Here is a 17,923-nt window from a genome sequence, read left to right as displayed (position 1 = left end):
TGTAAGTTTGTAAAATATTGTATAAAAGTTTGAACGCGAAATATTATTATAATCAGTTTTTCATATAGAATTGTAGTAGTTGAATTGTATATTAGCTACTAAGTATGAACTTAACGGGTAGGTACTACCCGAATTTAAACTTATAAAACGCTAATATGAAGAAAAAGCTTTTATAAATGAGTTCATATTATGCTACGAAATACTATTAACTACTCTTAATATTCTGTATGATTAACTTGTTCCATTTGACTATTTTGAAGGAAATGGCACCGACTACTAGACACACCGTGAATATGAATGAAGAGGAATTTCGTACTTTTCTAGCTTCAAACATAGCCGCAGTACAGGCTGCGCTACATACCAACAATAACCTTGGATCTAGCAGTACAGGAAATCATGTAGGATGCACCTACAAAGAATTCACTGCCTGCAAACCTTTGGAATTTGATGGAACAGAAGGACCGATCGGATTGAAATGGTGGACCGAGAAGGTCGAATCGGTGTTTGCCATAAGTAAGTGTACTGAAGAGGACAAAGTGAAGTATGCTACGCATACCTTCACAGGTTCTGCGTTAACATGGTGGAATACCTATCTAGAGCAAGTGGGACAAGATGATGCGTACGCACTACCGTGGTCAGCATTCAAGCACTTGATGAACGAGAAATACTGTCCCAGAACCGAGGTCAATAAGCTCAAGACAGAACTTAGAGGGTTACGAACCCAAGGATTTGATATTACCACGTACGAAAGACGATTCACAGAATTGTGCCTATTGTGTCTGGGAGTGTTGGAAGATGAGGAAGAGAAGATCGACGCGTTTGTGAAAGGATTACCGGAAAGAATCCAAGAAGATATAAGTTCACACGAGCCCGCCTCCATACAACAGGCATGTAGAATGGCTCACAAACTAGTGAACCAGATTGAGGAAAGAATTAAAGAACAGATGGCTGAAGAGGCCAATGTGAAGCAAGTCAAAAGAAAGTGGGAGGAAAACGGTGATAAGAATCACCAATACAACAACAACAGCAATTACAACAATAATCGCAATAACTATCCCAAAAATCGCAACATCAATCGTAACTACAACAAACGGTCCAACAACAACAACAACAATAATAGCAGCAGCAACTACAACAATCATCCCAACAACAATAATAACTACAACAACAACAACAATCAGAAGCAGCTATGCCAAAGGTGTGAAAAGTATCACTCGGGGTTCTGCACCAAATTTTGCAACAAGTGTAAAAGAAATGGTCATAGCGCGGTGAAGTGTGAGGTCTACGGACTAGGGGTTAACAGAACGAAAGGAACAAATGGTGTCGGAACGAGTAATGGCAGAGCAAGTAGTGTCGGAGCAAGTTATGCCAATGTAGTTTGTTATAAATGTGGAAAACCGGGCCACATTATTAGAAATTGCCCGAACCAGGAGAACACGAATGGACAAGGCCGTGGAAGAGTTTTCAATATTAATGCAGCAGAGGCACATGAAGACCCGGAGCTTGTTACGGGTACATTTCTTATTGACAATAAATCTGCTTACGTTTTATTTGATTCGGGTGCGGATAGAAGCTATATGAGTAGAGATTTTTGTGCTAAATTAAGTTGTCCATTGACGCCTTTGGATAGTAAATTTTTACTCGAATTAGAAAATGGTAAATTAATTTCAGCAGATAATATATGTCGGAATCGAGAAATTAAACTGGTTAGCGAAATATTTAAGATTGACTTGATACCAGTAGAGTTAGGGATTTTTGATGTGATAATCGGTATGGACTGGTTGAAAGAAGTGAAAGCAGAGATCGTTTGTTACAAAAATGCAATTCGCATTATACAAGAAAAAGGAAAACCCTTAATGGTGTACGGAGAAAAGGGCAACACGAAGCTACATCTTATTAGTAATTTGAAGGCACAAAAACTAATAAGAAAAGGTTGCTATGCTGTTCTAGCACACGTCGAGAAAGTACAAACTCAAGAAAAGAGCATCAATGATGTTCCCGTCGCAAAAGAATTTCCCGATGTATTTCCGAAAGAATTACCGGGATTACCCCCACATCGATCCGTTAAATTTCAAATAGATCTTGTACGAGGAGCTACACCAATAGCTCGTGCTCCTTACAGACTCGCACCCATCGAGATGAAAGAGCTGCAAAGCCAATTACAAGAACTTTTAGAGCGTAGTTTCATTCGACCAAGCACATCACCGTGGGGAGCTCCTGTTTTGTTTGTCAAGAAGAAAGATGGTACATTTAGGTTGTGTATTGACTACAGAGAGTTGAACAAACTTACCATAAAAAACCGTTATCCACTGCCGAGATTTGAAGACTTATTTGATCAACTACAAGGCTCGTCTGTTTATTCAAAGATTGACTTACGTTCCGGGTATCATCAAATGCGGGTGAAAGAAGATGATATTCCAAAGACTGCTTTCAGAACACGTTACGGTCATTACGAGTTTATGGTCATGCCGTTTGGTTTAACTAATGCACCAGCTGTGTTCATGGACCTTATGAACCGAGTGTGTGGACCATACCTTGACAAGTTTGTCATTGTTTTCATTGATGACATACTTATTTACTCAAAGAATGACCAAGAACACGGTGAACATTTGAGAAAGGTGTTAGAAGTATTGAGGAAGGAAGAATTGTACGCTAAGTTTTCAAAGTGTGCATTTTAGTTGGAAGAAGTTCAATTCCTCGGTCACATAGTGAACAAAGAAGGTATTAAGGTGGATCCGGCAAAGATAGAAACTGTTAAAAAGTGGGAAACCCCGAAAACTCCGAAACACATACGCCAGTTTTTAGGACTAGCTGGTTACTACAGAAGGTTCATCCAAGACTTTTCCAGAATAGCAAAACCCTTGACTGCATTAACGCATAAAGGGAAGAAATTTGAATGGAAGGATGAACAAGAGAAAGCGTTCCAGTTATTGAAGAAAAAGCTAACTACGGCACCTATATTGTCATTGCCTGAAGGGAATGATGATTTTGTGATTTATTGTGACGCATCAAAGCAAGGTCTCGGTTGTGTATTAATGCAACGAACAAAGGTGATTGCTTATGCGTCTAGACAATTGAAGATTCACGAACAAAATTATACGACGCATGATTTGGAATTAGGCGCAGTTGTTTTTGCATTAAAGACTTTGAGGCACTACTTATATGGGGTCAAAAGTATTATATATACCGACCACAAAATTCTTCAACACATATTTAATCAGAAACAACTGAATATGAGGCAGCGTAGGTGGATTGAATTGTTGAATGATTACGACTTTGAGATTCGTTACCACCCGGGGAAGGCAAATGTGGTAGCCGATGCCTTGAGCAGGAAGGACAGAGAACCCATTCGAGTAAAATCTATGAATATAATGATTCACAATAACCTTACTACTCAAATAAAGGAGGCGCAACAAGGAGTTTTAAAAGAGGGAAATTTAAAGGATGAAATACCCAAAGGATCGGAGAAGCATCTTAATATTCGGGAAGACGGAACCCGGTATAGGGCTGAAAGAATTTGGGTACCAAAATTTGGAGATATGAGAGAAATGGTACTTAGAGAAGCACATAAAACCAGATACTCAATACATCCTGGAACGGGGAAGATGTACAAGGATCTTAAGAAAAAATTTTGGTGGCCAGGTATGAAAGCCGATATTGCTAAATATGTAGGAGAATGTTTGACGTGTTCTAAGGTCAAAGCTTAACATCAGAAACCATCAGGTCTACTACAACAACCTGAAATCTCGGAATGGAAATGGGAAAACATTACCATGGATTTCATTACTAAATTGCCAAGGACTGCAAGTGGTTATGATACTATTTGGGTAATAGTTGATCGTCTCACCAAGTCAGCACACTTCCTGCCAATAAGAGAAGATGACAAGATGGAGAAGTTAACACGACTGTATTTGAAGGAAGTCATCTCCAGACATGGAATACCAATCTCTATTATCTCTGATAGAGATGGCAGATTTATTTCAAGATTCTGGCAGACATTACAGCAAGCATTGGGAACTCGTCTAGACATGACTACTGCCTATCATCCACAAACTGATGGGCAGAGCGAAAGGATGATACAAACACTTGAAGACATGCCACGAGCTTGTGTTATTGATTTCGGAAACAGTTGGGATCGACATCTACCGTTAGCAGAATTTTCCTACAACAACAGCTACCATTCAAGCATTGAGATGGCGCTGTTTGAAGCACTTTATGGTAGAAAGTGCAGGTCTCCGATTTATTGGAGTGAAGTGGGGGATAGACAGATTACGGGTCCGGAGATAATACAAGTAACTACCGAGAAAATCATCCAAATTCAACAAAGATTGAAAACCGCCCAGAGTCGACAAAAGGGCTACGCCGACATTAAAAGAAAAGATATAGAATTTGAAATTGGAGAGATGGTCATGCTTAAGGTTGCACCTTGGAAAGGCGTTGTTCGATTTGGTAAACGAGGTAAATTAAATCCAAGGTATATTGGACCATTCAAGATTATTGATCGTGTCGGACCAGTAGCTTACCGACTTGAGTTACCTCAACAACTCGCGGCTGTACATAACACTTTCCACGTCTCGAATTTGAAGAAATGTTTTGCTAAAGAAGATCTCACTATTCCGTTAGACGAAATCCAAATCAACGAAAAACTTCAATTCATCGAAGAACCCGTCGAAATAATGGATCGTGAGGTAAAAAGACTTAAACAAAATAAGATACCAATTGGTAAGGATCGATGGAATGCTCATAGAGGACCCGAGTTCACCTGGGAACGAGAAGATCAGATGAAGAAGAAGTACCCGCACTTATTTCCAGAAGATGAGCCAACACCTCCAATCGCTTAAAATTTCGGGACGAAATTTATTTAACGGGTAGGTACTGTAGTGACCCGAACTTTTCAGAACCTTTCTATGATTATATGTTTAATGAACACTATATTTACATGATTAAATGTTTCCAACATGTTAAGCAATCAAACTTGTTAAGACTTGGTTAATTGAAAAGGAAATTTTGTAAATGTCTGATTACCCAGTTTGACCAATGATTCACTAACGCTATAAGTTGTATATGACATGATGATACATAAATGAATAAATATATATGTTTAACATGATATAATGATCATCAAGTATCTCATTAAAAATAGTAACAATAAGTTATATACTTAAAAAGGAGACTATTGACGTATGAAACTCGAAACGATACATATAACGATTATCGTTATAACCACGTCTTACTAAATATATATGAAGCATATTAATACATTGGTATATTATATATAAAATGATAATATGATAATTAAATATATCATTAAGTTTATTAACAATGAACTACATAAGTAAAAACAAGACTACTAACTTAAGGATTTCGAAACGAGACATATATGTAACGATTATCGTTGTAACGACATTTAAATGTATATATCATATTAAGATATATTAATATATCATAATATCATGATAATATAATAATTTAAAATCTCATTTGATATTATAAACATTGGGTTAACAACATTTAACAAGATCGTTAACCTAAAGGTTTCAAAACAACACTTACATGTAACGACTAACGATGACTTAACGACTCAGTTAAAATGTATATACATGTAGTGTTTAATATGTATTCATACACTTTTGAAAGACTTTAAGACACTTATCAAAATACTTCTACTTAACAAAAATGCTTACAATTACATCCTCGTTCAGTTTCATCAACAATTCTACTCGTATGCACCCGTATTCGTACTCGTACAATACACAGCTTTTAAATGTATATACTATTGGTATATACAATCCAATGATCAGCTCTTAGCAGCCCATGTGAGTCACCTAACACATGTGGGAACCATCATTTGGCAACTAGCATGTAATATCTCATAAAATTACAAAAATATGAGTAATCATTCATGACTTATTTACATGAAAACAAAATTACATATCTTTTATATCTAATCCATACACCAACGACCAAAAACACCTACAAACACTTTCATTCTTCAATTTTCTTCATCTAATTGATCTCTCTCAAGTTCTATTTTCAAGTTCTAAGTGTTCTTCATAAATTCTACAAGTTCTAGTTACATAAAATCAAGAATACTTTCAAGTTTGCTAGCTCACTTCCAATCTTGTAAGGTGATCATCCAACCTCAAGAAATCTTTGTTTCTTACAGTAGGTTATCATTATAATACAAGGTAATATTCATATTCAAACTTTGGTTCAATATCTATAACTATAACAATCTTATTTCAAGTGATGATCTTACTTGAACTTGTTTTCGTGTCATGATTCTGCTTCAAGAACTTCGAGCCATCCAAGGATCCTTTGAAGCTAGATCTATTTTTCTCATTTCCTGTAGGTTTATTCAAGGAACGTGAGGTAGTAATGATGTTCATAACATCATTCGATTCATACATATAAAGCTATCTTATTCGAAGGTTTAAACTTGTAATCACTAGAACATAGTTTAGTTAATTCTAAACTTGTTCGCAAATAAAAGTTAATCCTTCTAACTTAACTTTTAAAATCAACTAAACACATGTTCTATATCTATATGATATTCAAACTTAATGATTTAAAACCTGGAAACACGAAAAACACCGTAAAACTGGATTTACGCCGTCGTAGTAACACCGCGGGCTGTTTTGGGTTAGTTAATTAAAAACTATAAAAAACTTTGATTTAAAATTTGTTATTCTGGGAAAATGATTTTTATTATGAACATGAAACTATATCCAAAAATTATGGTTAAACTCAAAGTGGAAGTATGTTTTCTAAAATGGTCATCTAGAAGTCGTTCTTTCGACTGAAATGACTACATTTACAAAAACGACTTGTAAATTATTTTTCCGACTATAAACCTATACTTTTTCTGTTTAGATTCATAAAATAGAGTTCAATATGAAATTATAGCAATTTGATTCACTCAAAACGGATTTAAAATGAAGAAGTTATGGGTAAAACAAGATTGGATAATTTTTCTCATTTTAGCTACGTGAAAATTGGTAACAAATCTATTTCGACCATAACTTAATCAACTTGTATTGTATATTATGTAATCTTGAGATACCATAGACACGTATACAATGTTTCGACCTATCATGTCGACACATCTATATATATTACGGAACAACCATAGACACTCTATATGTGAATGTTGGAGTTAGCTATACAGGGTTGAGGTTGATTCCAAAATATATATAGTTTGAGTTGTGATCAATACTGAGATACGTATATACTGGGTTGTGGATTGATTCAAGATAATATTTATCGATTTATTTCTGTACATCTAACTGTGGACAACTAGTTGTAGGTTACTAACGAGGACAGCTGACTTAATAAACTTAAAACATCAAAATATATTAAAAGTGTTGTAAATATATTTTGAACATACTTTGATATATATGTATATATTGTTATAGGTTCGTGAATCAACCAGTGGCCAAGTCTTACTTCCCGACGAAGTAAAAATCTGTGAAAGTGAGTTATAGTCCCACTTTTAAAATCTAATATTTTTGGGATGAGAATACATGCAGGTTTTATAAATGATTTACAAAATAGACACAAGTACGTGAAACTACATTCTATGGTTGAATTATCGAAATCGAATATGCCGCTTTTTATTAAGTCTGGTAATCTAAGAATTAGGGAACAGACACCCTAATTGACGCGAATCCTAAAGATAGATCTATTGGGCCTAACAAACTCCATCCAAAGTACCGGATGCTTTAGTACTTCAAAATTTATATCATATCCGAAGGGTGTCCCGGAATGATGGGGATATTCTTATATACGCATTTTGTTAATGTCGGTTACCAGGTGTTCACCATATGAATGATTTTTATCTCTATGTATGGGATGTGTATTGAAATATGAAATCTTGTGGTCTATTATTATGATTTGATAATATATAGGTTAAACCTATAACACACCAACATTTTTGTTGACGTTTAAAGCATGTTTATTCTCAGGTGAATATTAAGAGCTTCCGCTGTTGCATACTAAAATAAGGACAAGATTTGGAGTCCATGTTTGTATGATATTTTGTAAAAACTGCATTCAAGAAACATATGTCGATGTAATATATTTCTATTGTAAACCTTAATGTAATGGTCGTGTGTAAACAGTATATTTTAGATTATCATTATTTGATAATCTACGTAAAGCTTTTTAAACCTTTATTGATGAAATAAAGGTTATGGTTTGTTTTAAAATGAATGCAGTCTTTAAAAAACGTCTCATATAGAGGTCAAAACCTCGTAACGAAATCAATTAATATGGAACGTTTTTAATCAATAAGAATGGGACATTTCCGTTTCCACATAAACAAAAACCTGCAAGATGTTCCAAATTCTTGTTCTATTCAATTAAACTCGAGACCAAACCTTAACCAAATACCATCAAACTATCTTACCATTTTTCTATTTCTATTTCAAATCAAAGCACAAATCAAATACATCACCTTTGGTTACTTACTTCTATTTAGATTATCCATTTGTTCTATGATTCGAAAGTACAGACCAGGAAGCAAGCTGGTACCGTTTTGAATCTAGGTTCAAAACCCTAATTTTCCCTACAATCCAATAGGTCAATGAGAAGTGAAATCGAAGGGCTAATTGAGTTGTCGTTATGATAAATACTTTTGAAATATGCGGCTAATTTCGAATCTAATTAATTAAACAAAATCATCATACCTGATGATAATGATGATCAACGATGGTGACTGATGATGATCGAGCAAGGATAATGAGGATTAGATGATATGCTCGCTGTTTGATTGATCTATTGATGATGATTGACGTTCGATGATGATGATGATGATAAAACGATTGAAGATGATAAGTGATGAAGATTGAGGATCGAAATCTTCTTTTTCTTTTTAATCCCGTCGCACTATAGAAACTCCCACAGATTTTTTATTAGGTATAAATATCATAATAATTATTAATATTATCTATATATTATTATTATGATATATTATTGAAGGATGTAAAGATATGGTTACAATATATAACATAAAATCGAAACAGCTCAGATGGTTTACGAGTGTGATTGGTTAGCGGGAGGTCGCGGGTTCGAGCCCGGTTCGGGGCATTTTTTTTTAGAAAAGCTTTATGAGGTAGTTCTCTTATTATTATTATTATTATTATTATTATTATTATTATTATTATTATTATTATTATTATTATTATTATTATTATTATTATTATTATTATTATTATTATTATTATTAATATTATTATTATTGTTAATACTAATTGTTATTATTGTTATTGTTAATGTAATGATAAGTAATGTTATTATTAACATTAATATTATGATTATCATTAACATAATTATTATTATAATTATCATTATTACTAGTATTATATTATTAGTATTATTATTACTAGGCTTAGAAATATTATCATCATTGATAAAATTATCATTTTGGTATTGTCCTTAAGTATTATTGTTATTATCGTTATTAACATTATTATTAACTTTATCATATTAATATTATAAGTATTATTAATAATATTACCAAATTTATCAGTTTAAGTACTATTAACACTATTATGATTATGATTATGATTATTATTATTATTATTATTATTATCATTTTATAAATATTATAACTTTTATTATTAACATATGTATATTATTAGTATTATTAATATTGACAGAAGTATTATTATTAATATTATCACTTTTATTAAAATGATTATCATTAACGAGTACTGTCATTAATAAAAGTTAATATAATCATTACTAAAAAGTATCATTACTTTAAAGATGTATTTTTTTTACTACCATTATTATTATTAAGAAAATTATTATTTTTATCATTATACTTATTCTAGTATTATTATAACTAAATTATGTAAACAAAAGATTGCTTATATAAAAAGATATATAATATAACACTTAATTATATTAAAATAATTATTTATTTAAATAGATAGAATAACATATAATTTATTAATATAAAAATTATAGCATTAATAATAATAATATATAAATTTGTTCGAATACGATTATGTGTATTAATAAATATACAAATGATATAGGTTCGTGAATCCGAGGCCAATCCTGCAATGTTCAGTTTCGTCATATGTATTTTTACTACAAAATATAATATTGTGAGTTTCATTTGTTCCCTTTTTAAATGCTTTTGCAATATATATTTTTGGGACTGAGAATATATGCGCTGCTTTTATAACTGTTTTTACGAAATAGACACAAGTACTTAAAACTACATTCTATGGCTGGATTATTAAACCGAATATGCCCCGTTTTAGTCTGGTAATCTAAGAATTAGGGAACAGACACCCTAATTGACGCGAACTCTAAAGATAGATCTATCGAGCCCAACAAGCCCCATCCAAAGTACCGGATGCTTTAGTACTTCGAAATTTATATCATGTCTGAAGGAGGATCCTGGAATGATGGGGATATTCTTATATGCATATTGTAAATGTCGGTTACCAGGTGTTCAATCCATATGAATGATATTTTTATCTCTATGCATGGGACGTATGTTTATGAGAAATGGAAATATGAAATCTTGTGGTCTATTAAAATTATGAAACGATTATTGATATTATAATGAACTCACCAATCTTTTAGTTGACACTTTAAAGCATGTTTATTCTCAGGTACGAAAGAAATCTTCCGCTGTGCATTTGCTCATTTTAGAGATATTACTTGGAGTCATTCATGGCATATTTCAAAAGACGTTGCATTCGATTCGTTGAGTTCATCAAGATTATTATTAAGTCAATTATAGGTGGATATATTATTAAATGATATGCATACCGTCAACTTTCGATGTAAAGCAATTTGTCTTTTAAAAATGAATGCAATGTTTTTAAAATGTATCATATAGATGTCAAGTACCTCGCGATGTAATCAACTATTATGAATCGTTTATAATCAATATGGACTTCGTCCGGATGAATTAGGACGGGTCTTTATAGTTGGTATCAGAGCTGGTATAACGCCGTCCATGTGTGGCGGGTTAGTCGTAAAGGAGGTTCTCACAGTGTTACCTGTGACGAAGCATTAGCTCTTACTCCTTGCGATCCCTTACGAGGGTTGGCAGTAGCCGAGAGGCAGGCCCTAAAATCAGTATCTGAGGTACACTCAGTGGTCACCAGGCGGTTAGTTGGGAAGGCACTGGGTAGGACGGTGGTTATCCCCACTGTATTTACAGTTGGTATCAGAGCGGTGGTCTTAGCGAACTAGGTCTGCATTAGTGAGTCTGGACTTCGACCGTGTCTGCATGTCTAAAGTTTTGCTTATTATTTCGTGTCGAAAACTACCTGCTTATCATTCTTAGAGGATCACTTACTTATCACCTTTAGTCTAGACACATCTTATTGCATTGATTGCATGATTAGTGTATAGACAAAATTCATATCTTAGCGTATCTGTTTTTGTAAACTTTGCCTGACATTTTCTGTAGATTTCCCCGTAACGTATGGGATTTTGGTATTATATATGCATATGTAAATTATGTATTGCAGGGTACTAATCTACATCCTATAATCTATTTCTTATCGAAAATCCTTCATCTGATCGTACGAGATGAATCCCTCAACCAGTTCGAGTCCCTCAGATTTCGATAGCTATCCCGATAGTTATCTCGACAGCTATTCTGACATGGATATTCACCTAAGCTCCGAAAGCGGTGTCACCAGAATGAATCAATCAATCAGCTATCCCCAATTCATCTGATGGGTTCGTAGTCGACTTAATCAATGGAGACGTGAAGAAGGCGATCCCTTCCACCAACTGAATTCACCTCTTGACGAAGAATTCGAAGCATTTACCAGTGAACTAGTCCGAAACACCATTTTCACCCTCATTTCCCAAAATAACTTGACATGATTATATTCTATCTAAAATTCTAAACATCATTCATTCGCTCGTATGAACCGACAATCATCCTGGCGTAATAGAAGAAGTCAATGAGCTTTGCGCTCGAGTAGTGGCTTTGGAAAATATGGTGCAAAACGTACCAGATTCAACAACATCACCGGCACCAACAGTATCACCAATATCAACACGAGTACCACCAACAACCCAAGTTTCAACATCACACGCCTCAACATCGCAATCTATACCTCGAGCATAATTTTCGTTCTACATCTTGTCCTACATCGATTATCTTCGTTCTACGTATCGTTCTACATCCTTGATCTTTGTTCGACATGACGATTATGTAATCTCTAATGTTTTAGAGATTATGTATTCTTATTCTAACGGTAAAGCAAATGAGATTAATATCATATTAACCCATTAAATCCATGATTACATCTGAAGAAAATAGATATGTATATATATTTTCACAAAGATTGTAATAGAAAATTCTTTTGTACAAACTGTTAATGATGAAAATATTTTAACGGGTAGGTAATACCCGAGGAATATTCAGATTTCACATTAATAAGTTACACTGTACATTCTTCGAAGCTGATTCAACAGTCGTTTACTATCCTACTTACATCCACCGATCTACAAATCCGTTCACCACAGAATAACCATATTCATCCAATTTCATATTGGGATTTTGATTTATCAGAATCCAACAAGTGGCATAATGAAGAAAACATTTGGCAAAATAAAATTTGTTAGAAACAAACAAATTAACTATGAGAAATTTTGTTAAGAATCCACGCTAACTGTTCCTAGCTAATTGTTCCTAGCTAACTGATTACATTTTATTTATCGCAATTTAATTATCGCAATTTACATTCTCGCAATTCTATTTATCGTCATTTAATTTCTGTTATTTACTTTTACGCACTTTAAATATCGGGACACGTATACAAGGTTTTGACATATCATATCGACGCATATATATATATATTATTTGGAATAACCATAGACACTCTATATGCAGTAATGATCGAGTTCTCTATAGAGGGTTGAGGTTGATTCTATAATAATATATATACTTTGAGTTGTGATCGAGTCTGAGACATGTACACGGGTCACGATACATATTAATTAATTCGAATATTATATATTAAATTATATATGAATTATTGGACTGTCAACTGTGGACTATCGACTGTGGACTAATAATATTGGACAATTAAAATGAATTAAAATATTGATGATAATATATGAAACTAAACAATTCTTCAAGTTTGCCACTTGAGTTCATCTTAAACCTCATTTGTATCTCGACGATTACAATCTACATTTAACCTTTCATAATTCTTGAAAACACCTCAATCTAGAGGATGAACTAATCGCACTTCATCTACGGAAAGAAAGATTGATACATATAGTTATGCACATGAAAAACTCTAGGAACCTAACTAAGCGTTTAAAACGTATCTGTGCTAGCTCCTTTGGCGTTGTTATTACCGAAAATAACTTTGCAATTTCTTTTCTAATTAGCCAATTTTGTCACAGCTCCAGCAAGTCAACTTCGACTTTTCATTCTAAACAACCTTATTAACACTTTGATATATATGTGTACTCTTTTATTGTTACCGGGGAACCTTTCATATTCCACCATATTATCAGTAGCCGTACCAGCAACCTCGTCGCTCCTTGGTTTAAATCCCTCCGATAAATCACTATATTTATCTATTAAAGTCTTATCATGTACTCATCCGCATCTTATAACGAGAATTACCATACCAATTATCGAGAACTAGCAATCGGTATTTTGAATCTCGTAACGTTTATACATCAAGAGTTATATGTATCCATATAACATCTATCTCTTAGAATTATGATCTTTTATTCTGAAATTCTGAAAAGCACCCAGTCTACGAATCAATACTCCAAATTTTGAGGAAGCTGAATGAAGCAACAGAAACCGTAGACAACCGTAAATGACCTTAACCATCGAAAGTTTGATGATAAAGAATGGAGTATTGGAAACACTCAATAGAAAATTTAGTGCCGAAAAGCGGATTATGCGAAACTATGAAGGAAGCCGTGGAGAAATCACAAAGAATAAGTTTGACTTCAAAGAATCTAAATGATTCAATGCCTGCTAAAATATTTAGCGAATACCTTGCTTCTGACTCCAAACTTTTGCTGACAAATTTTCTTCACCATCCTTCGATATTAGAAATTCCAAGATATCATCGTATCTTTCATTATAAATATCCTCCATATTTCTGAAGATATTTTCATAACTATTCTTATCTAAAATCATTAACCTCTTAGTGCTAACAGTATTACATCATATAGAAACTGTTAGTTTCTATATTCTGTAAACTTTCGAGCTTAAAAATATGAATGCTATTGAAGTAATGTTGGGAACTGATGCATGAGTTAGTATAATATAATGACATTTGATCAACGTGATTATATTACATTAAGTCATGCTGAGTTTCTAATGGAACATGATGATTCACAGATCATAACGTCATCATGTGCCATGTTACATGACTCTTTCATTGTGCTTAACTTTTGAACATATCAAGAAAGTATATTTTTGATAGTTCTATTCTCAATGATTCTAATAATTTGACAAATCAAATCGTACGATTTCTTTCTTTCTTGGTTAGAACATTAAGTTCATTCGAAACTCCGTACATACGAATTCTGGACCGTTGCTCACTTTACTAGAGATCGAGAGGATAATAAAAAGGCAAAGAAATCCAAAATATAAGGGAAAATATAAAGCCCAATAACAACACGGAGGTTACAAACCATGGATATTAATACGAATAGCAATATAAAGACACGGTATAAATAAGAATAGTATCACCCCAAGGTAATAGTAGAAGTAAACAGATTCTTCTGGTGGAAAATTGAAAAGAAGGATGTATGAACTAAGATAGAAAGTATACGAATGGTGAGAATAATGGAACGGAAGAGCTTAATTTATAGTGAAAATATCAGACAGAGTAATCTAGGCAGATCACCATATTTAATTATAGAGATCTTAATTTCCTTACTCGCCGAAGAATCAAATCTTTTAGATTTCGAAGATTTTTTTTTAAAACCCTTGAATACCAGAATTCAACCCTGTTTACGTCAAAAGCTAAGGAAAATCTTATTTTCTTCAATTCACTCTTTTGCGATAGCTTCATTCATATACTTAGAATAATCGAATTATTTTATCATTATTAATCAATGATGATAAACCTCTAATTATCCACTCATATTGGTCATGAAAACATTTTTATTGTTAGCCATGACCACCTCACTCAAATTTTGGGAAAAAATTTATTTAACGGGTAGGTACTGTGATGACCCGGGAATTTCCGACCAAATTTAAACTTGAATCTTATATGGTTTTGACACGATAAGCAAATTCTGTAATGTTGAAGTCTCAAAACCTTTGAACTGTGTTCATGTATTCATTTGACTTCGACTGTTCCCGACGATTCACGAACTGTTGTTTGTAAATAAATATGTGTATATATATATATACATACATGAATATAAATATAGGTATATATAGAAATTTGAGATAATAAAATACAATTGAATCATAGAATTAAATATGTAAAATAAAATACCAGATAAAAAGATGATATATATATATATATATATATATATATATATATATATATATATATATATATATATATGACCTCTATATATAATTAATATGTATATATATATAAAAGGTATAAACATTCAATATATTTTATTATATAATATATAAATATTACATAATCTAATAATATTAAATTTAATTATAAATTAAAATATAGTTGATATATTAATTATCATTTTAATATTAATATTAATAACAGATGTGATACATTAATTTATTATATAAGTACTATTACTAAAATGTTTGTTATACTTATTTTTTCTGTATTATTATTAATATTAATATTAACAATAATGTTAGTCGATATTATTAAGTATATATATACATGAAATTGATACGCCGAATTTGTTATATTAATATTATTATAACTATCAATATTAATATTATTAACATCATTATAAACATTTTTAATAATAATTAGTATTACTACTATTATTAATGTTATTAATATTATTATTATCATTATTATTCAATTATTGATATTATTATGGTAATTATTTTTATTAATATTAATATATTTATTAGTGATTAGTATCAATTATTAATTATTAACATTATATAAAAATTATATATACAAAATCTCATAAAAAGCATATTATATTAAGACATCACCATCTACTTTATATTCTTACTTTCACCCGTGATTTATGTATTGATCCAAACTTCCACTACCAAACATTAATTCATCTTTTCTTGTTTACTACAATCAATCACTCAAATTACCAACAATAATATCATTTATAAAGTAGTCCTTTGTAGCTGCCTATATACTCAAAAACCCAACACCCTTCAACACCCATGTTCAACTTTTAAACATGTTTGATCGACTACCATACAATCGCCACAAACTACCATCATCACTGCTATACCACCGTAGACACCACCATTTCGATCACCACCCTCTAAACCTCCGGAGCACCATCATAATCGACACCCTCACCCCTTGGAAACCACTACCACTATCAAATTGTTTTTCAAAAATTACAGCTACTGTCGTGGTGATTTAACTATTGTAGCTATGTATTATTGTCCTTGATTCAGCATGTAGCACAAACCCAGACACATCAACACCTGCAACACGTCGCTACTAATGAGTCAACTTTCTGTTTTGGCCGAACGATTACGATCATAGGCTACTGTATTTGTAACAGCTGCAGTTGCAGATGCATATCTGTTCCAACCAGTCCAAATTCGAATACCACGTCATTCTTCAACCTGCAATTGCTGCTCATTGCCACTGTTACACTGCCATTCGATCCAGGTTTCTGCTTGACCAACTGATAGTAACTTAACAAAGAAAACCATTAACCACCATCCATCAAATTGTTTCTATTTCGAGTCTGTTTCCACATAAACAAAAACCTGCAGGATGTTCCAATTTCTTGTTCTAATCAATTAAACTCGAGACCAAACCTTAACCAAATACCATCAAACTATCTTACCATTTTTCTATTTCTGTTTCAAATCAAACCACAAATCAAATACATCACCTTTGGTTACTTACTTCTATTTAGATTATCCATTCGTTCTTTGATTCGAAAGTACAGACCAGGAAGCAAGCTGGTACCGTTTTGAATCTAGGTTCAAAACCCTAATTTTCCCTACAATCCAATACGTCAATGAGAAGTGAAATCGAAGGGCTAATTGAGTTGTCGTTATGATAAATACTTTTGAAATATGCGGCTAATTTTGAATCTAATTAATTAAACAAAATCGTCATACCTGATGATAATGATGATCAACGATGGTGACTGATGATGATCGAGCAAGGATAATGAGGATTAGATGATCTGCTCGCTATTTGATTGATCTATTGATGATGATTGAAGTTCGATGATGATGATGATAAAACGATTGAAGATGATAAGTGATGAAGATTGAGGATCGAAATCTTCTTTTTCTTTTTAATCCCGTCGCACTATAGAAACTCCCACAGAATTTTTATTAGGTATAAATATCATAATATTTATTAATATTATCTATATATTATTATTATGATATATTATTAAAGGATGTAAAGATATGGTTACAATATATAACAGAAAATCGAAACAGCTCAGATGGTTTACGAGTGTGATAGGTTAGCGGGAGGTCGCGGGTTCGAGCCCGGTTCGGGCCATTTTTTTTTTAGAAAAGCTTTATGAGGTAGTTCTCTTATTATTATTATTATTATTATTATTATTATTATTATTATTATTATTATTATTATTATTATTATTATTATTATTATTATTATTATTATTATTATTATTATTATTATTATTATTATTATTATTGTTAATACTAATTGTTGTTATTATTATTGTTAATGTAATGATAAGTAATGTTATTATTAACATTAATATTATGATTATCATTAACATAATTATTATTATAATTATCATTATTACTAGTATTATATTATTAGTA

This window comes from Rutidosis leptorrhynchoides, chromosome 2 (genome assembly GCF_046630445.1).
Source record: "Rutidosis leptorrhynchoides isolate AG116_Rl617_1_P2 chromosome 2, CSIRO_AGI_Rlap_v1, whole genome shotgun sequence".
Lineage (NCBI taxonomy): Eukaryota > Viridiplantae > Streptophyta > Magnoliopsida > Asterales > Asteraceae > Rutidosis > Rutidosis leptorrhynchoides.
The sequence above is the reverse complement of the archived record's forward strand: the minus strand, read 5'-3'. Positions refer to the sequence as shown.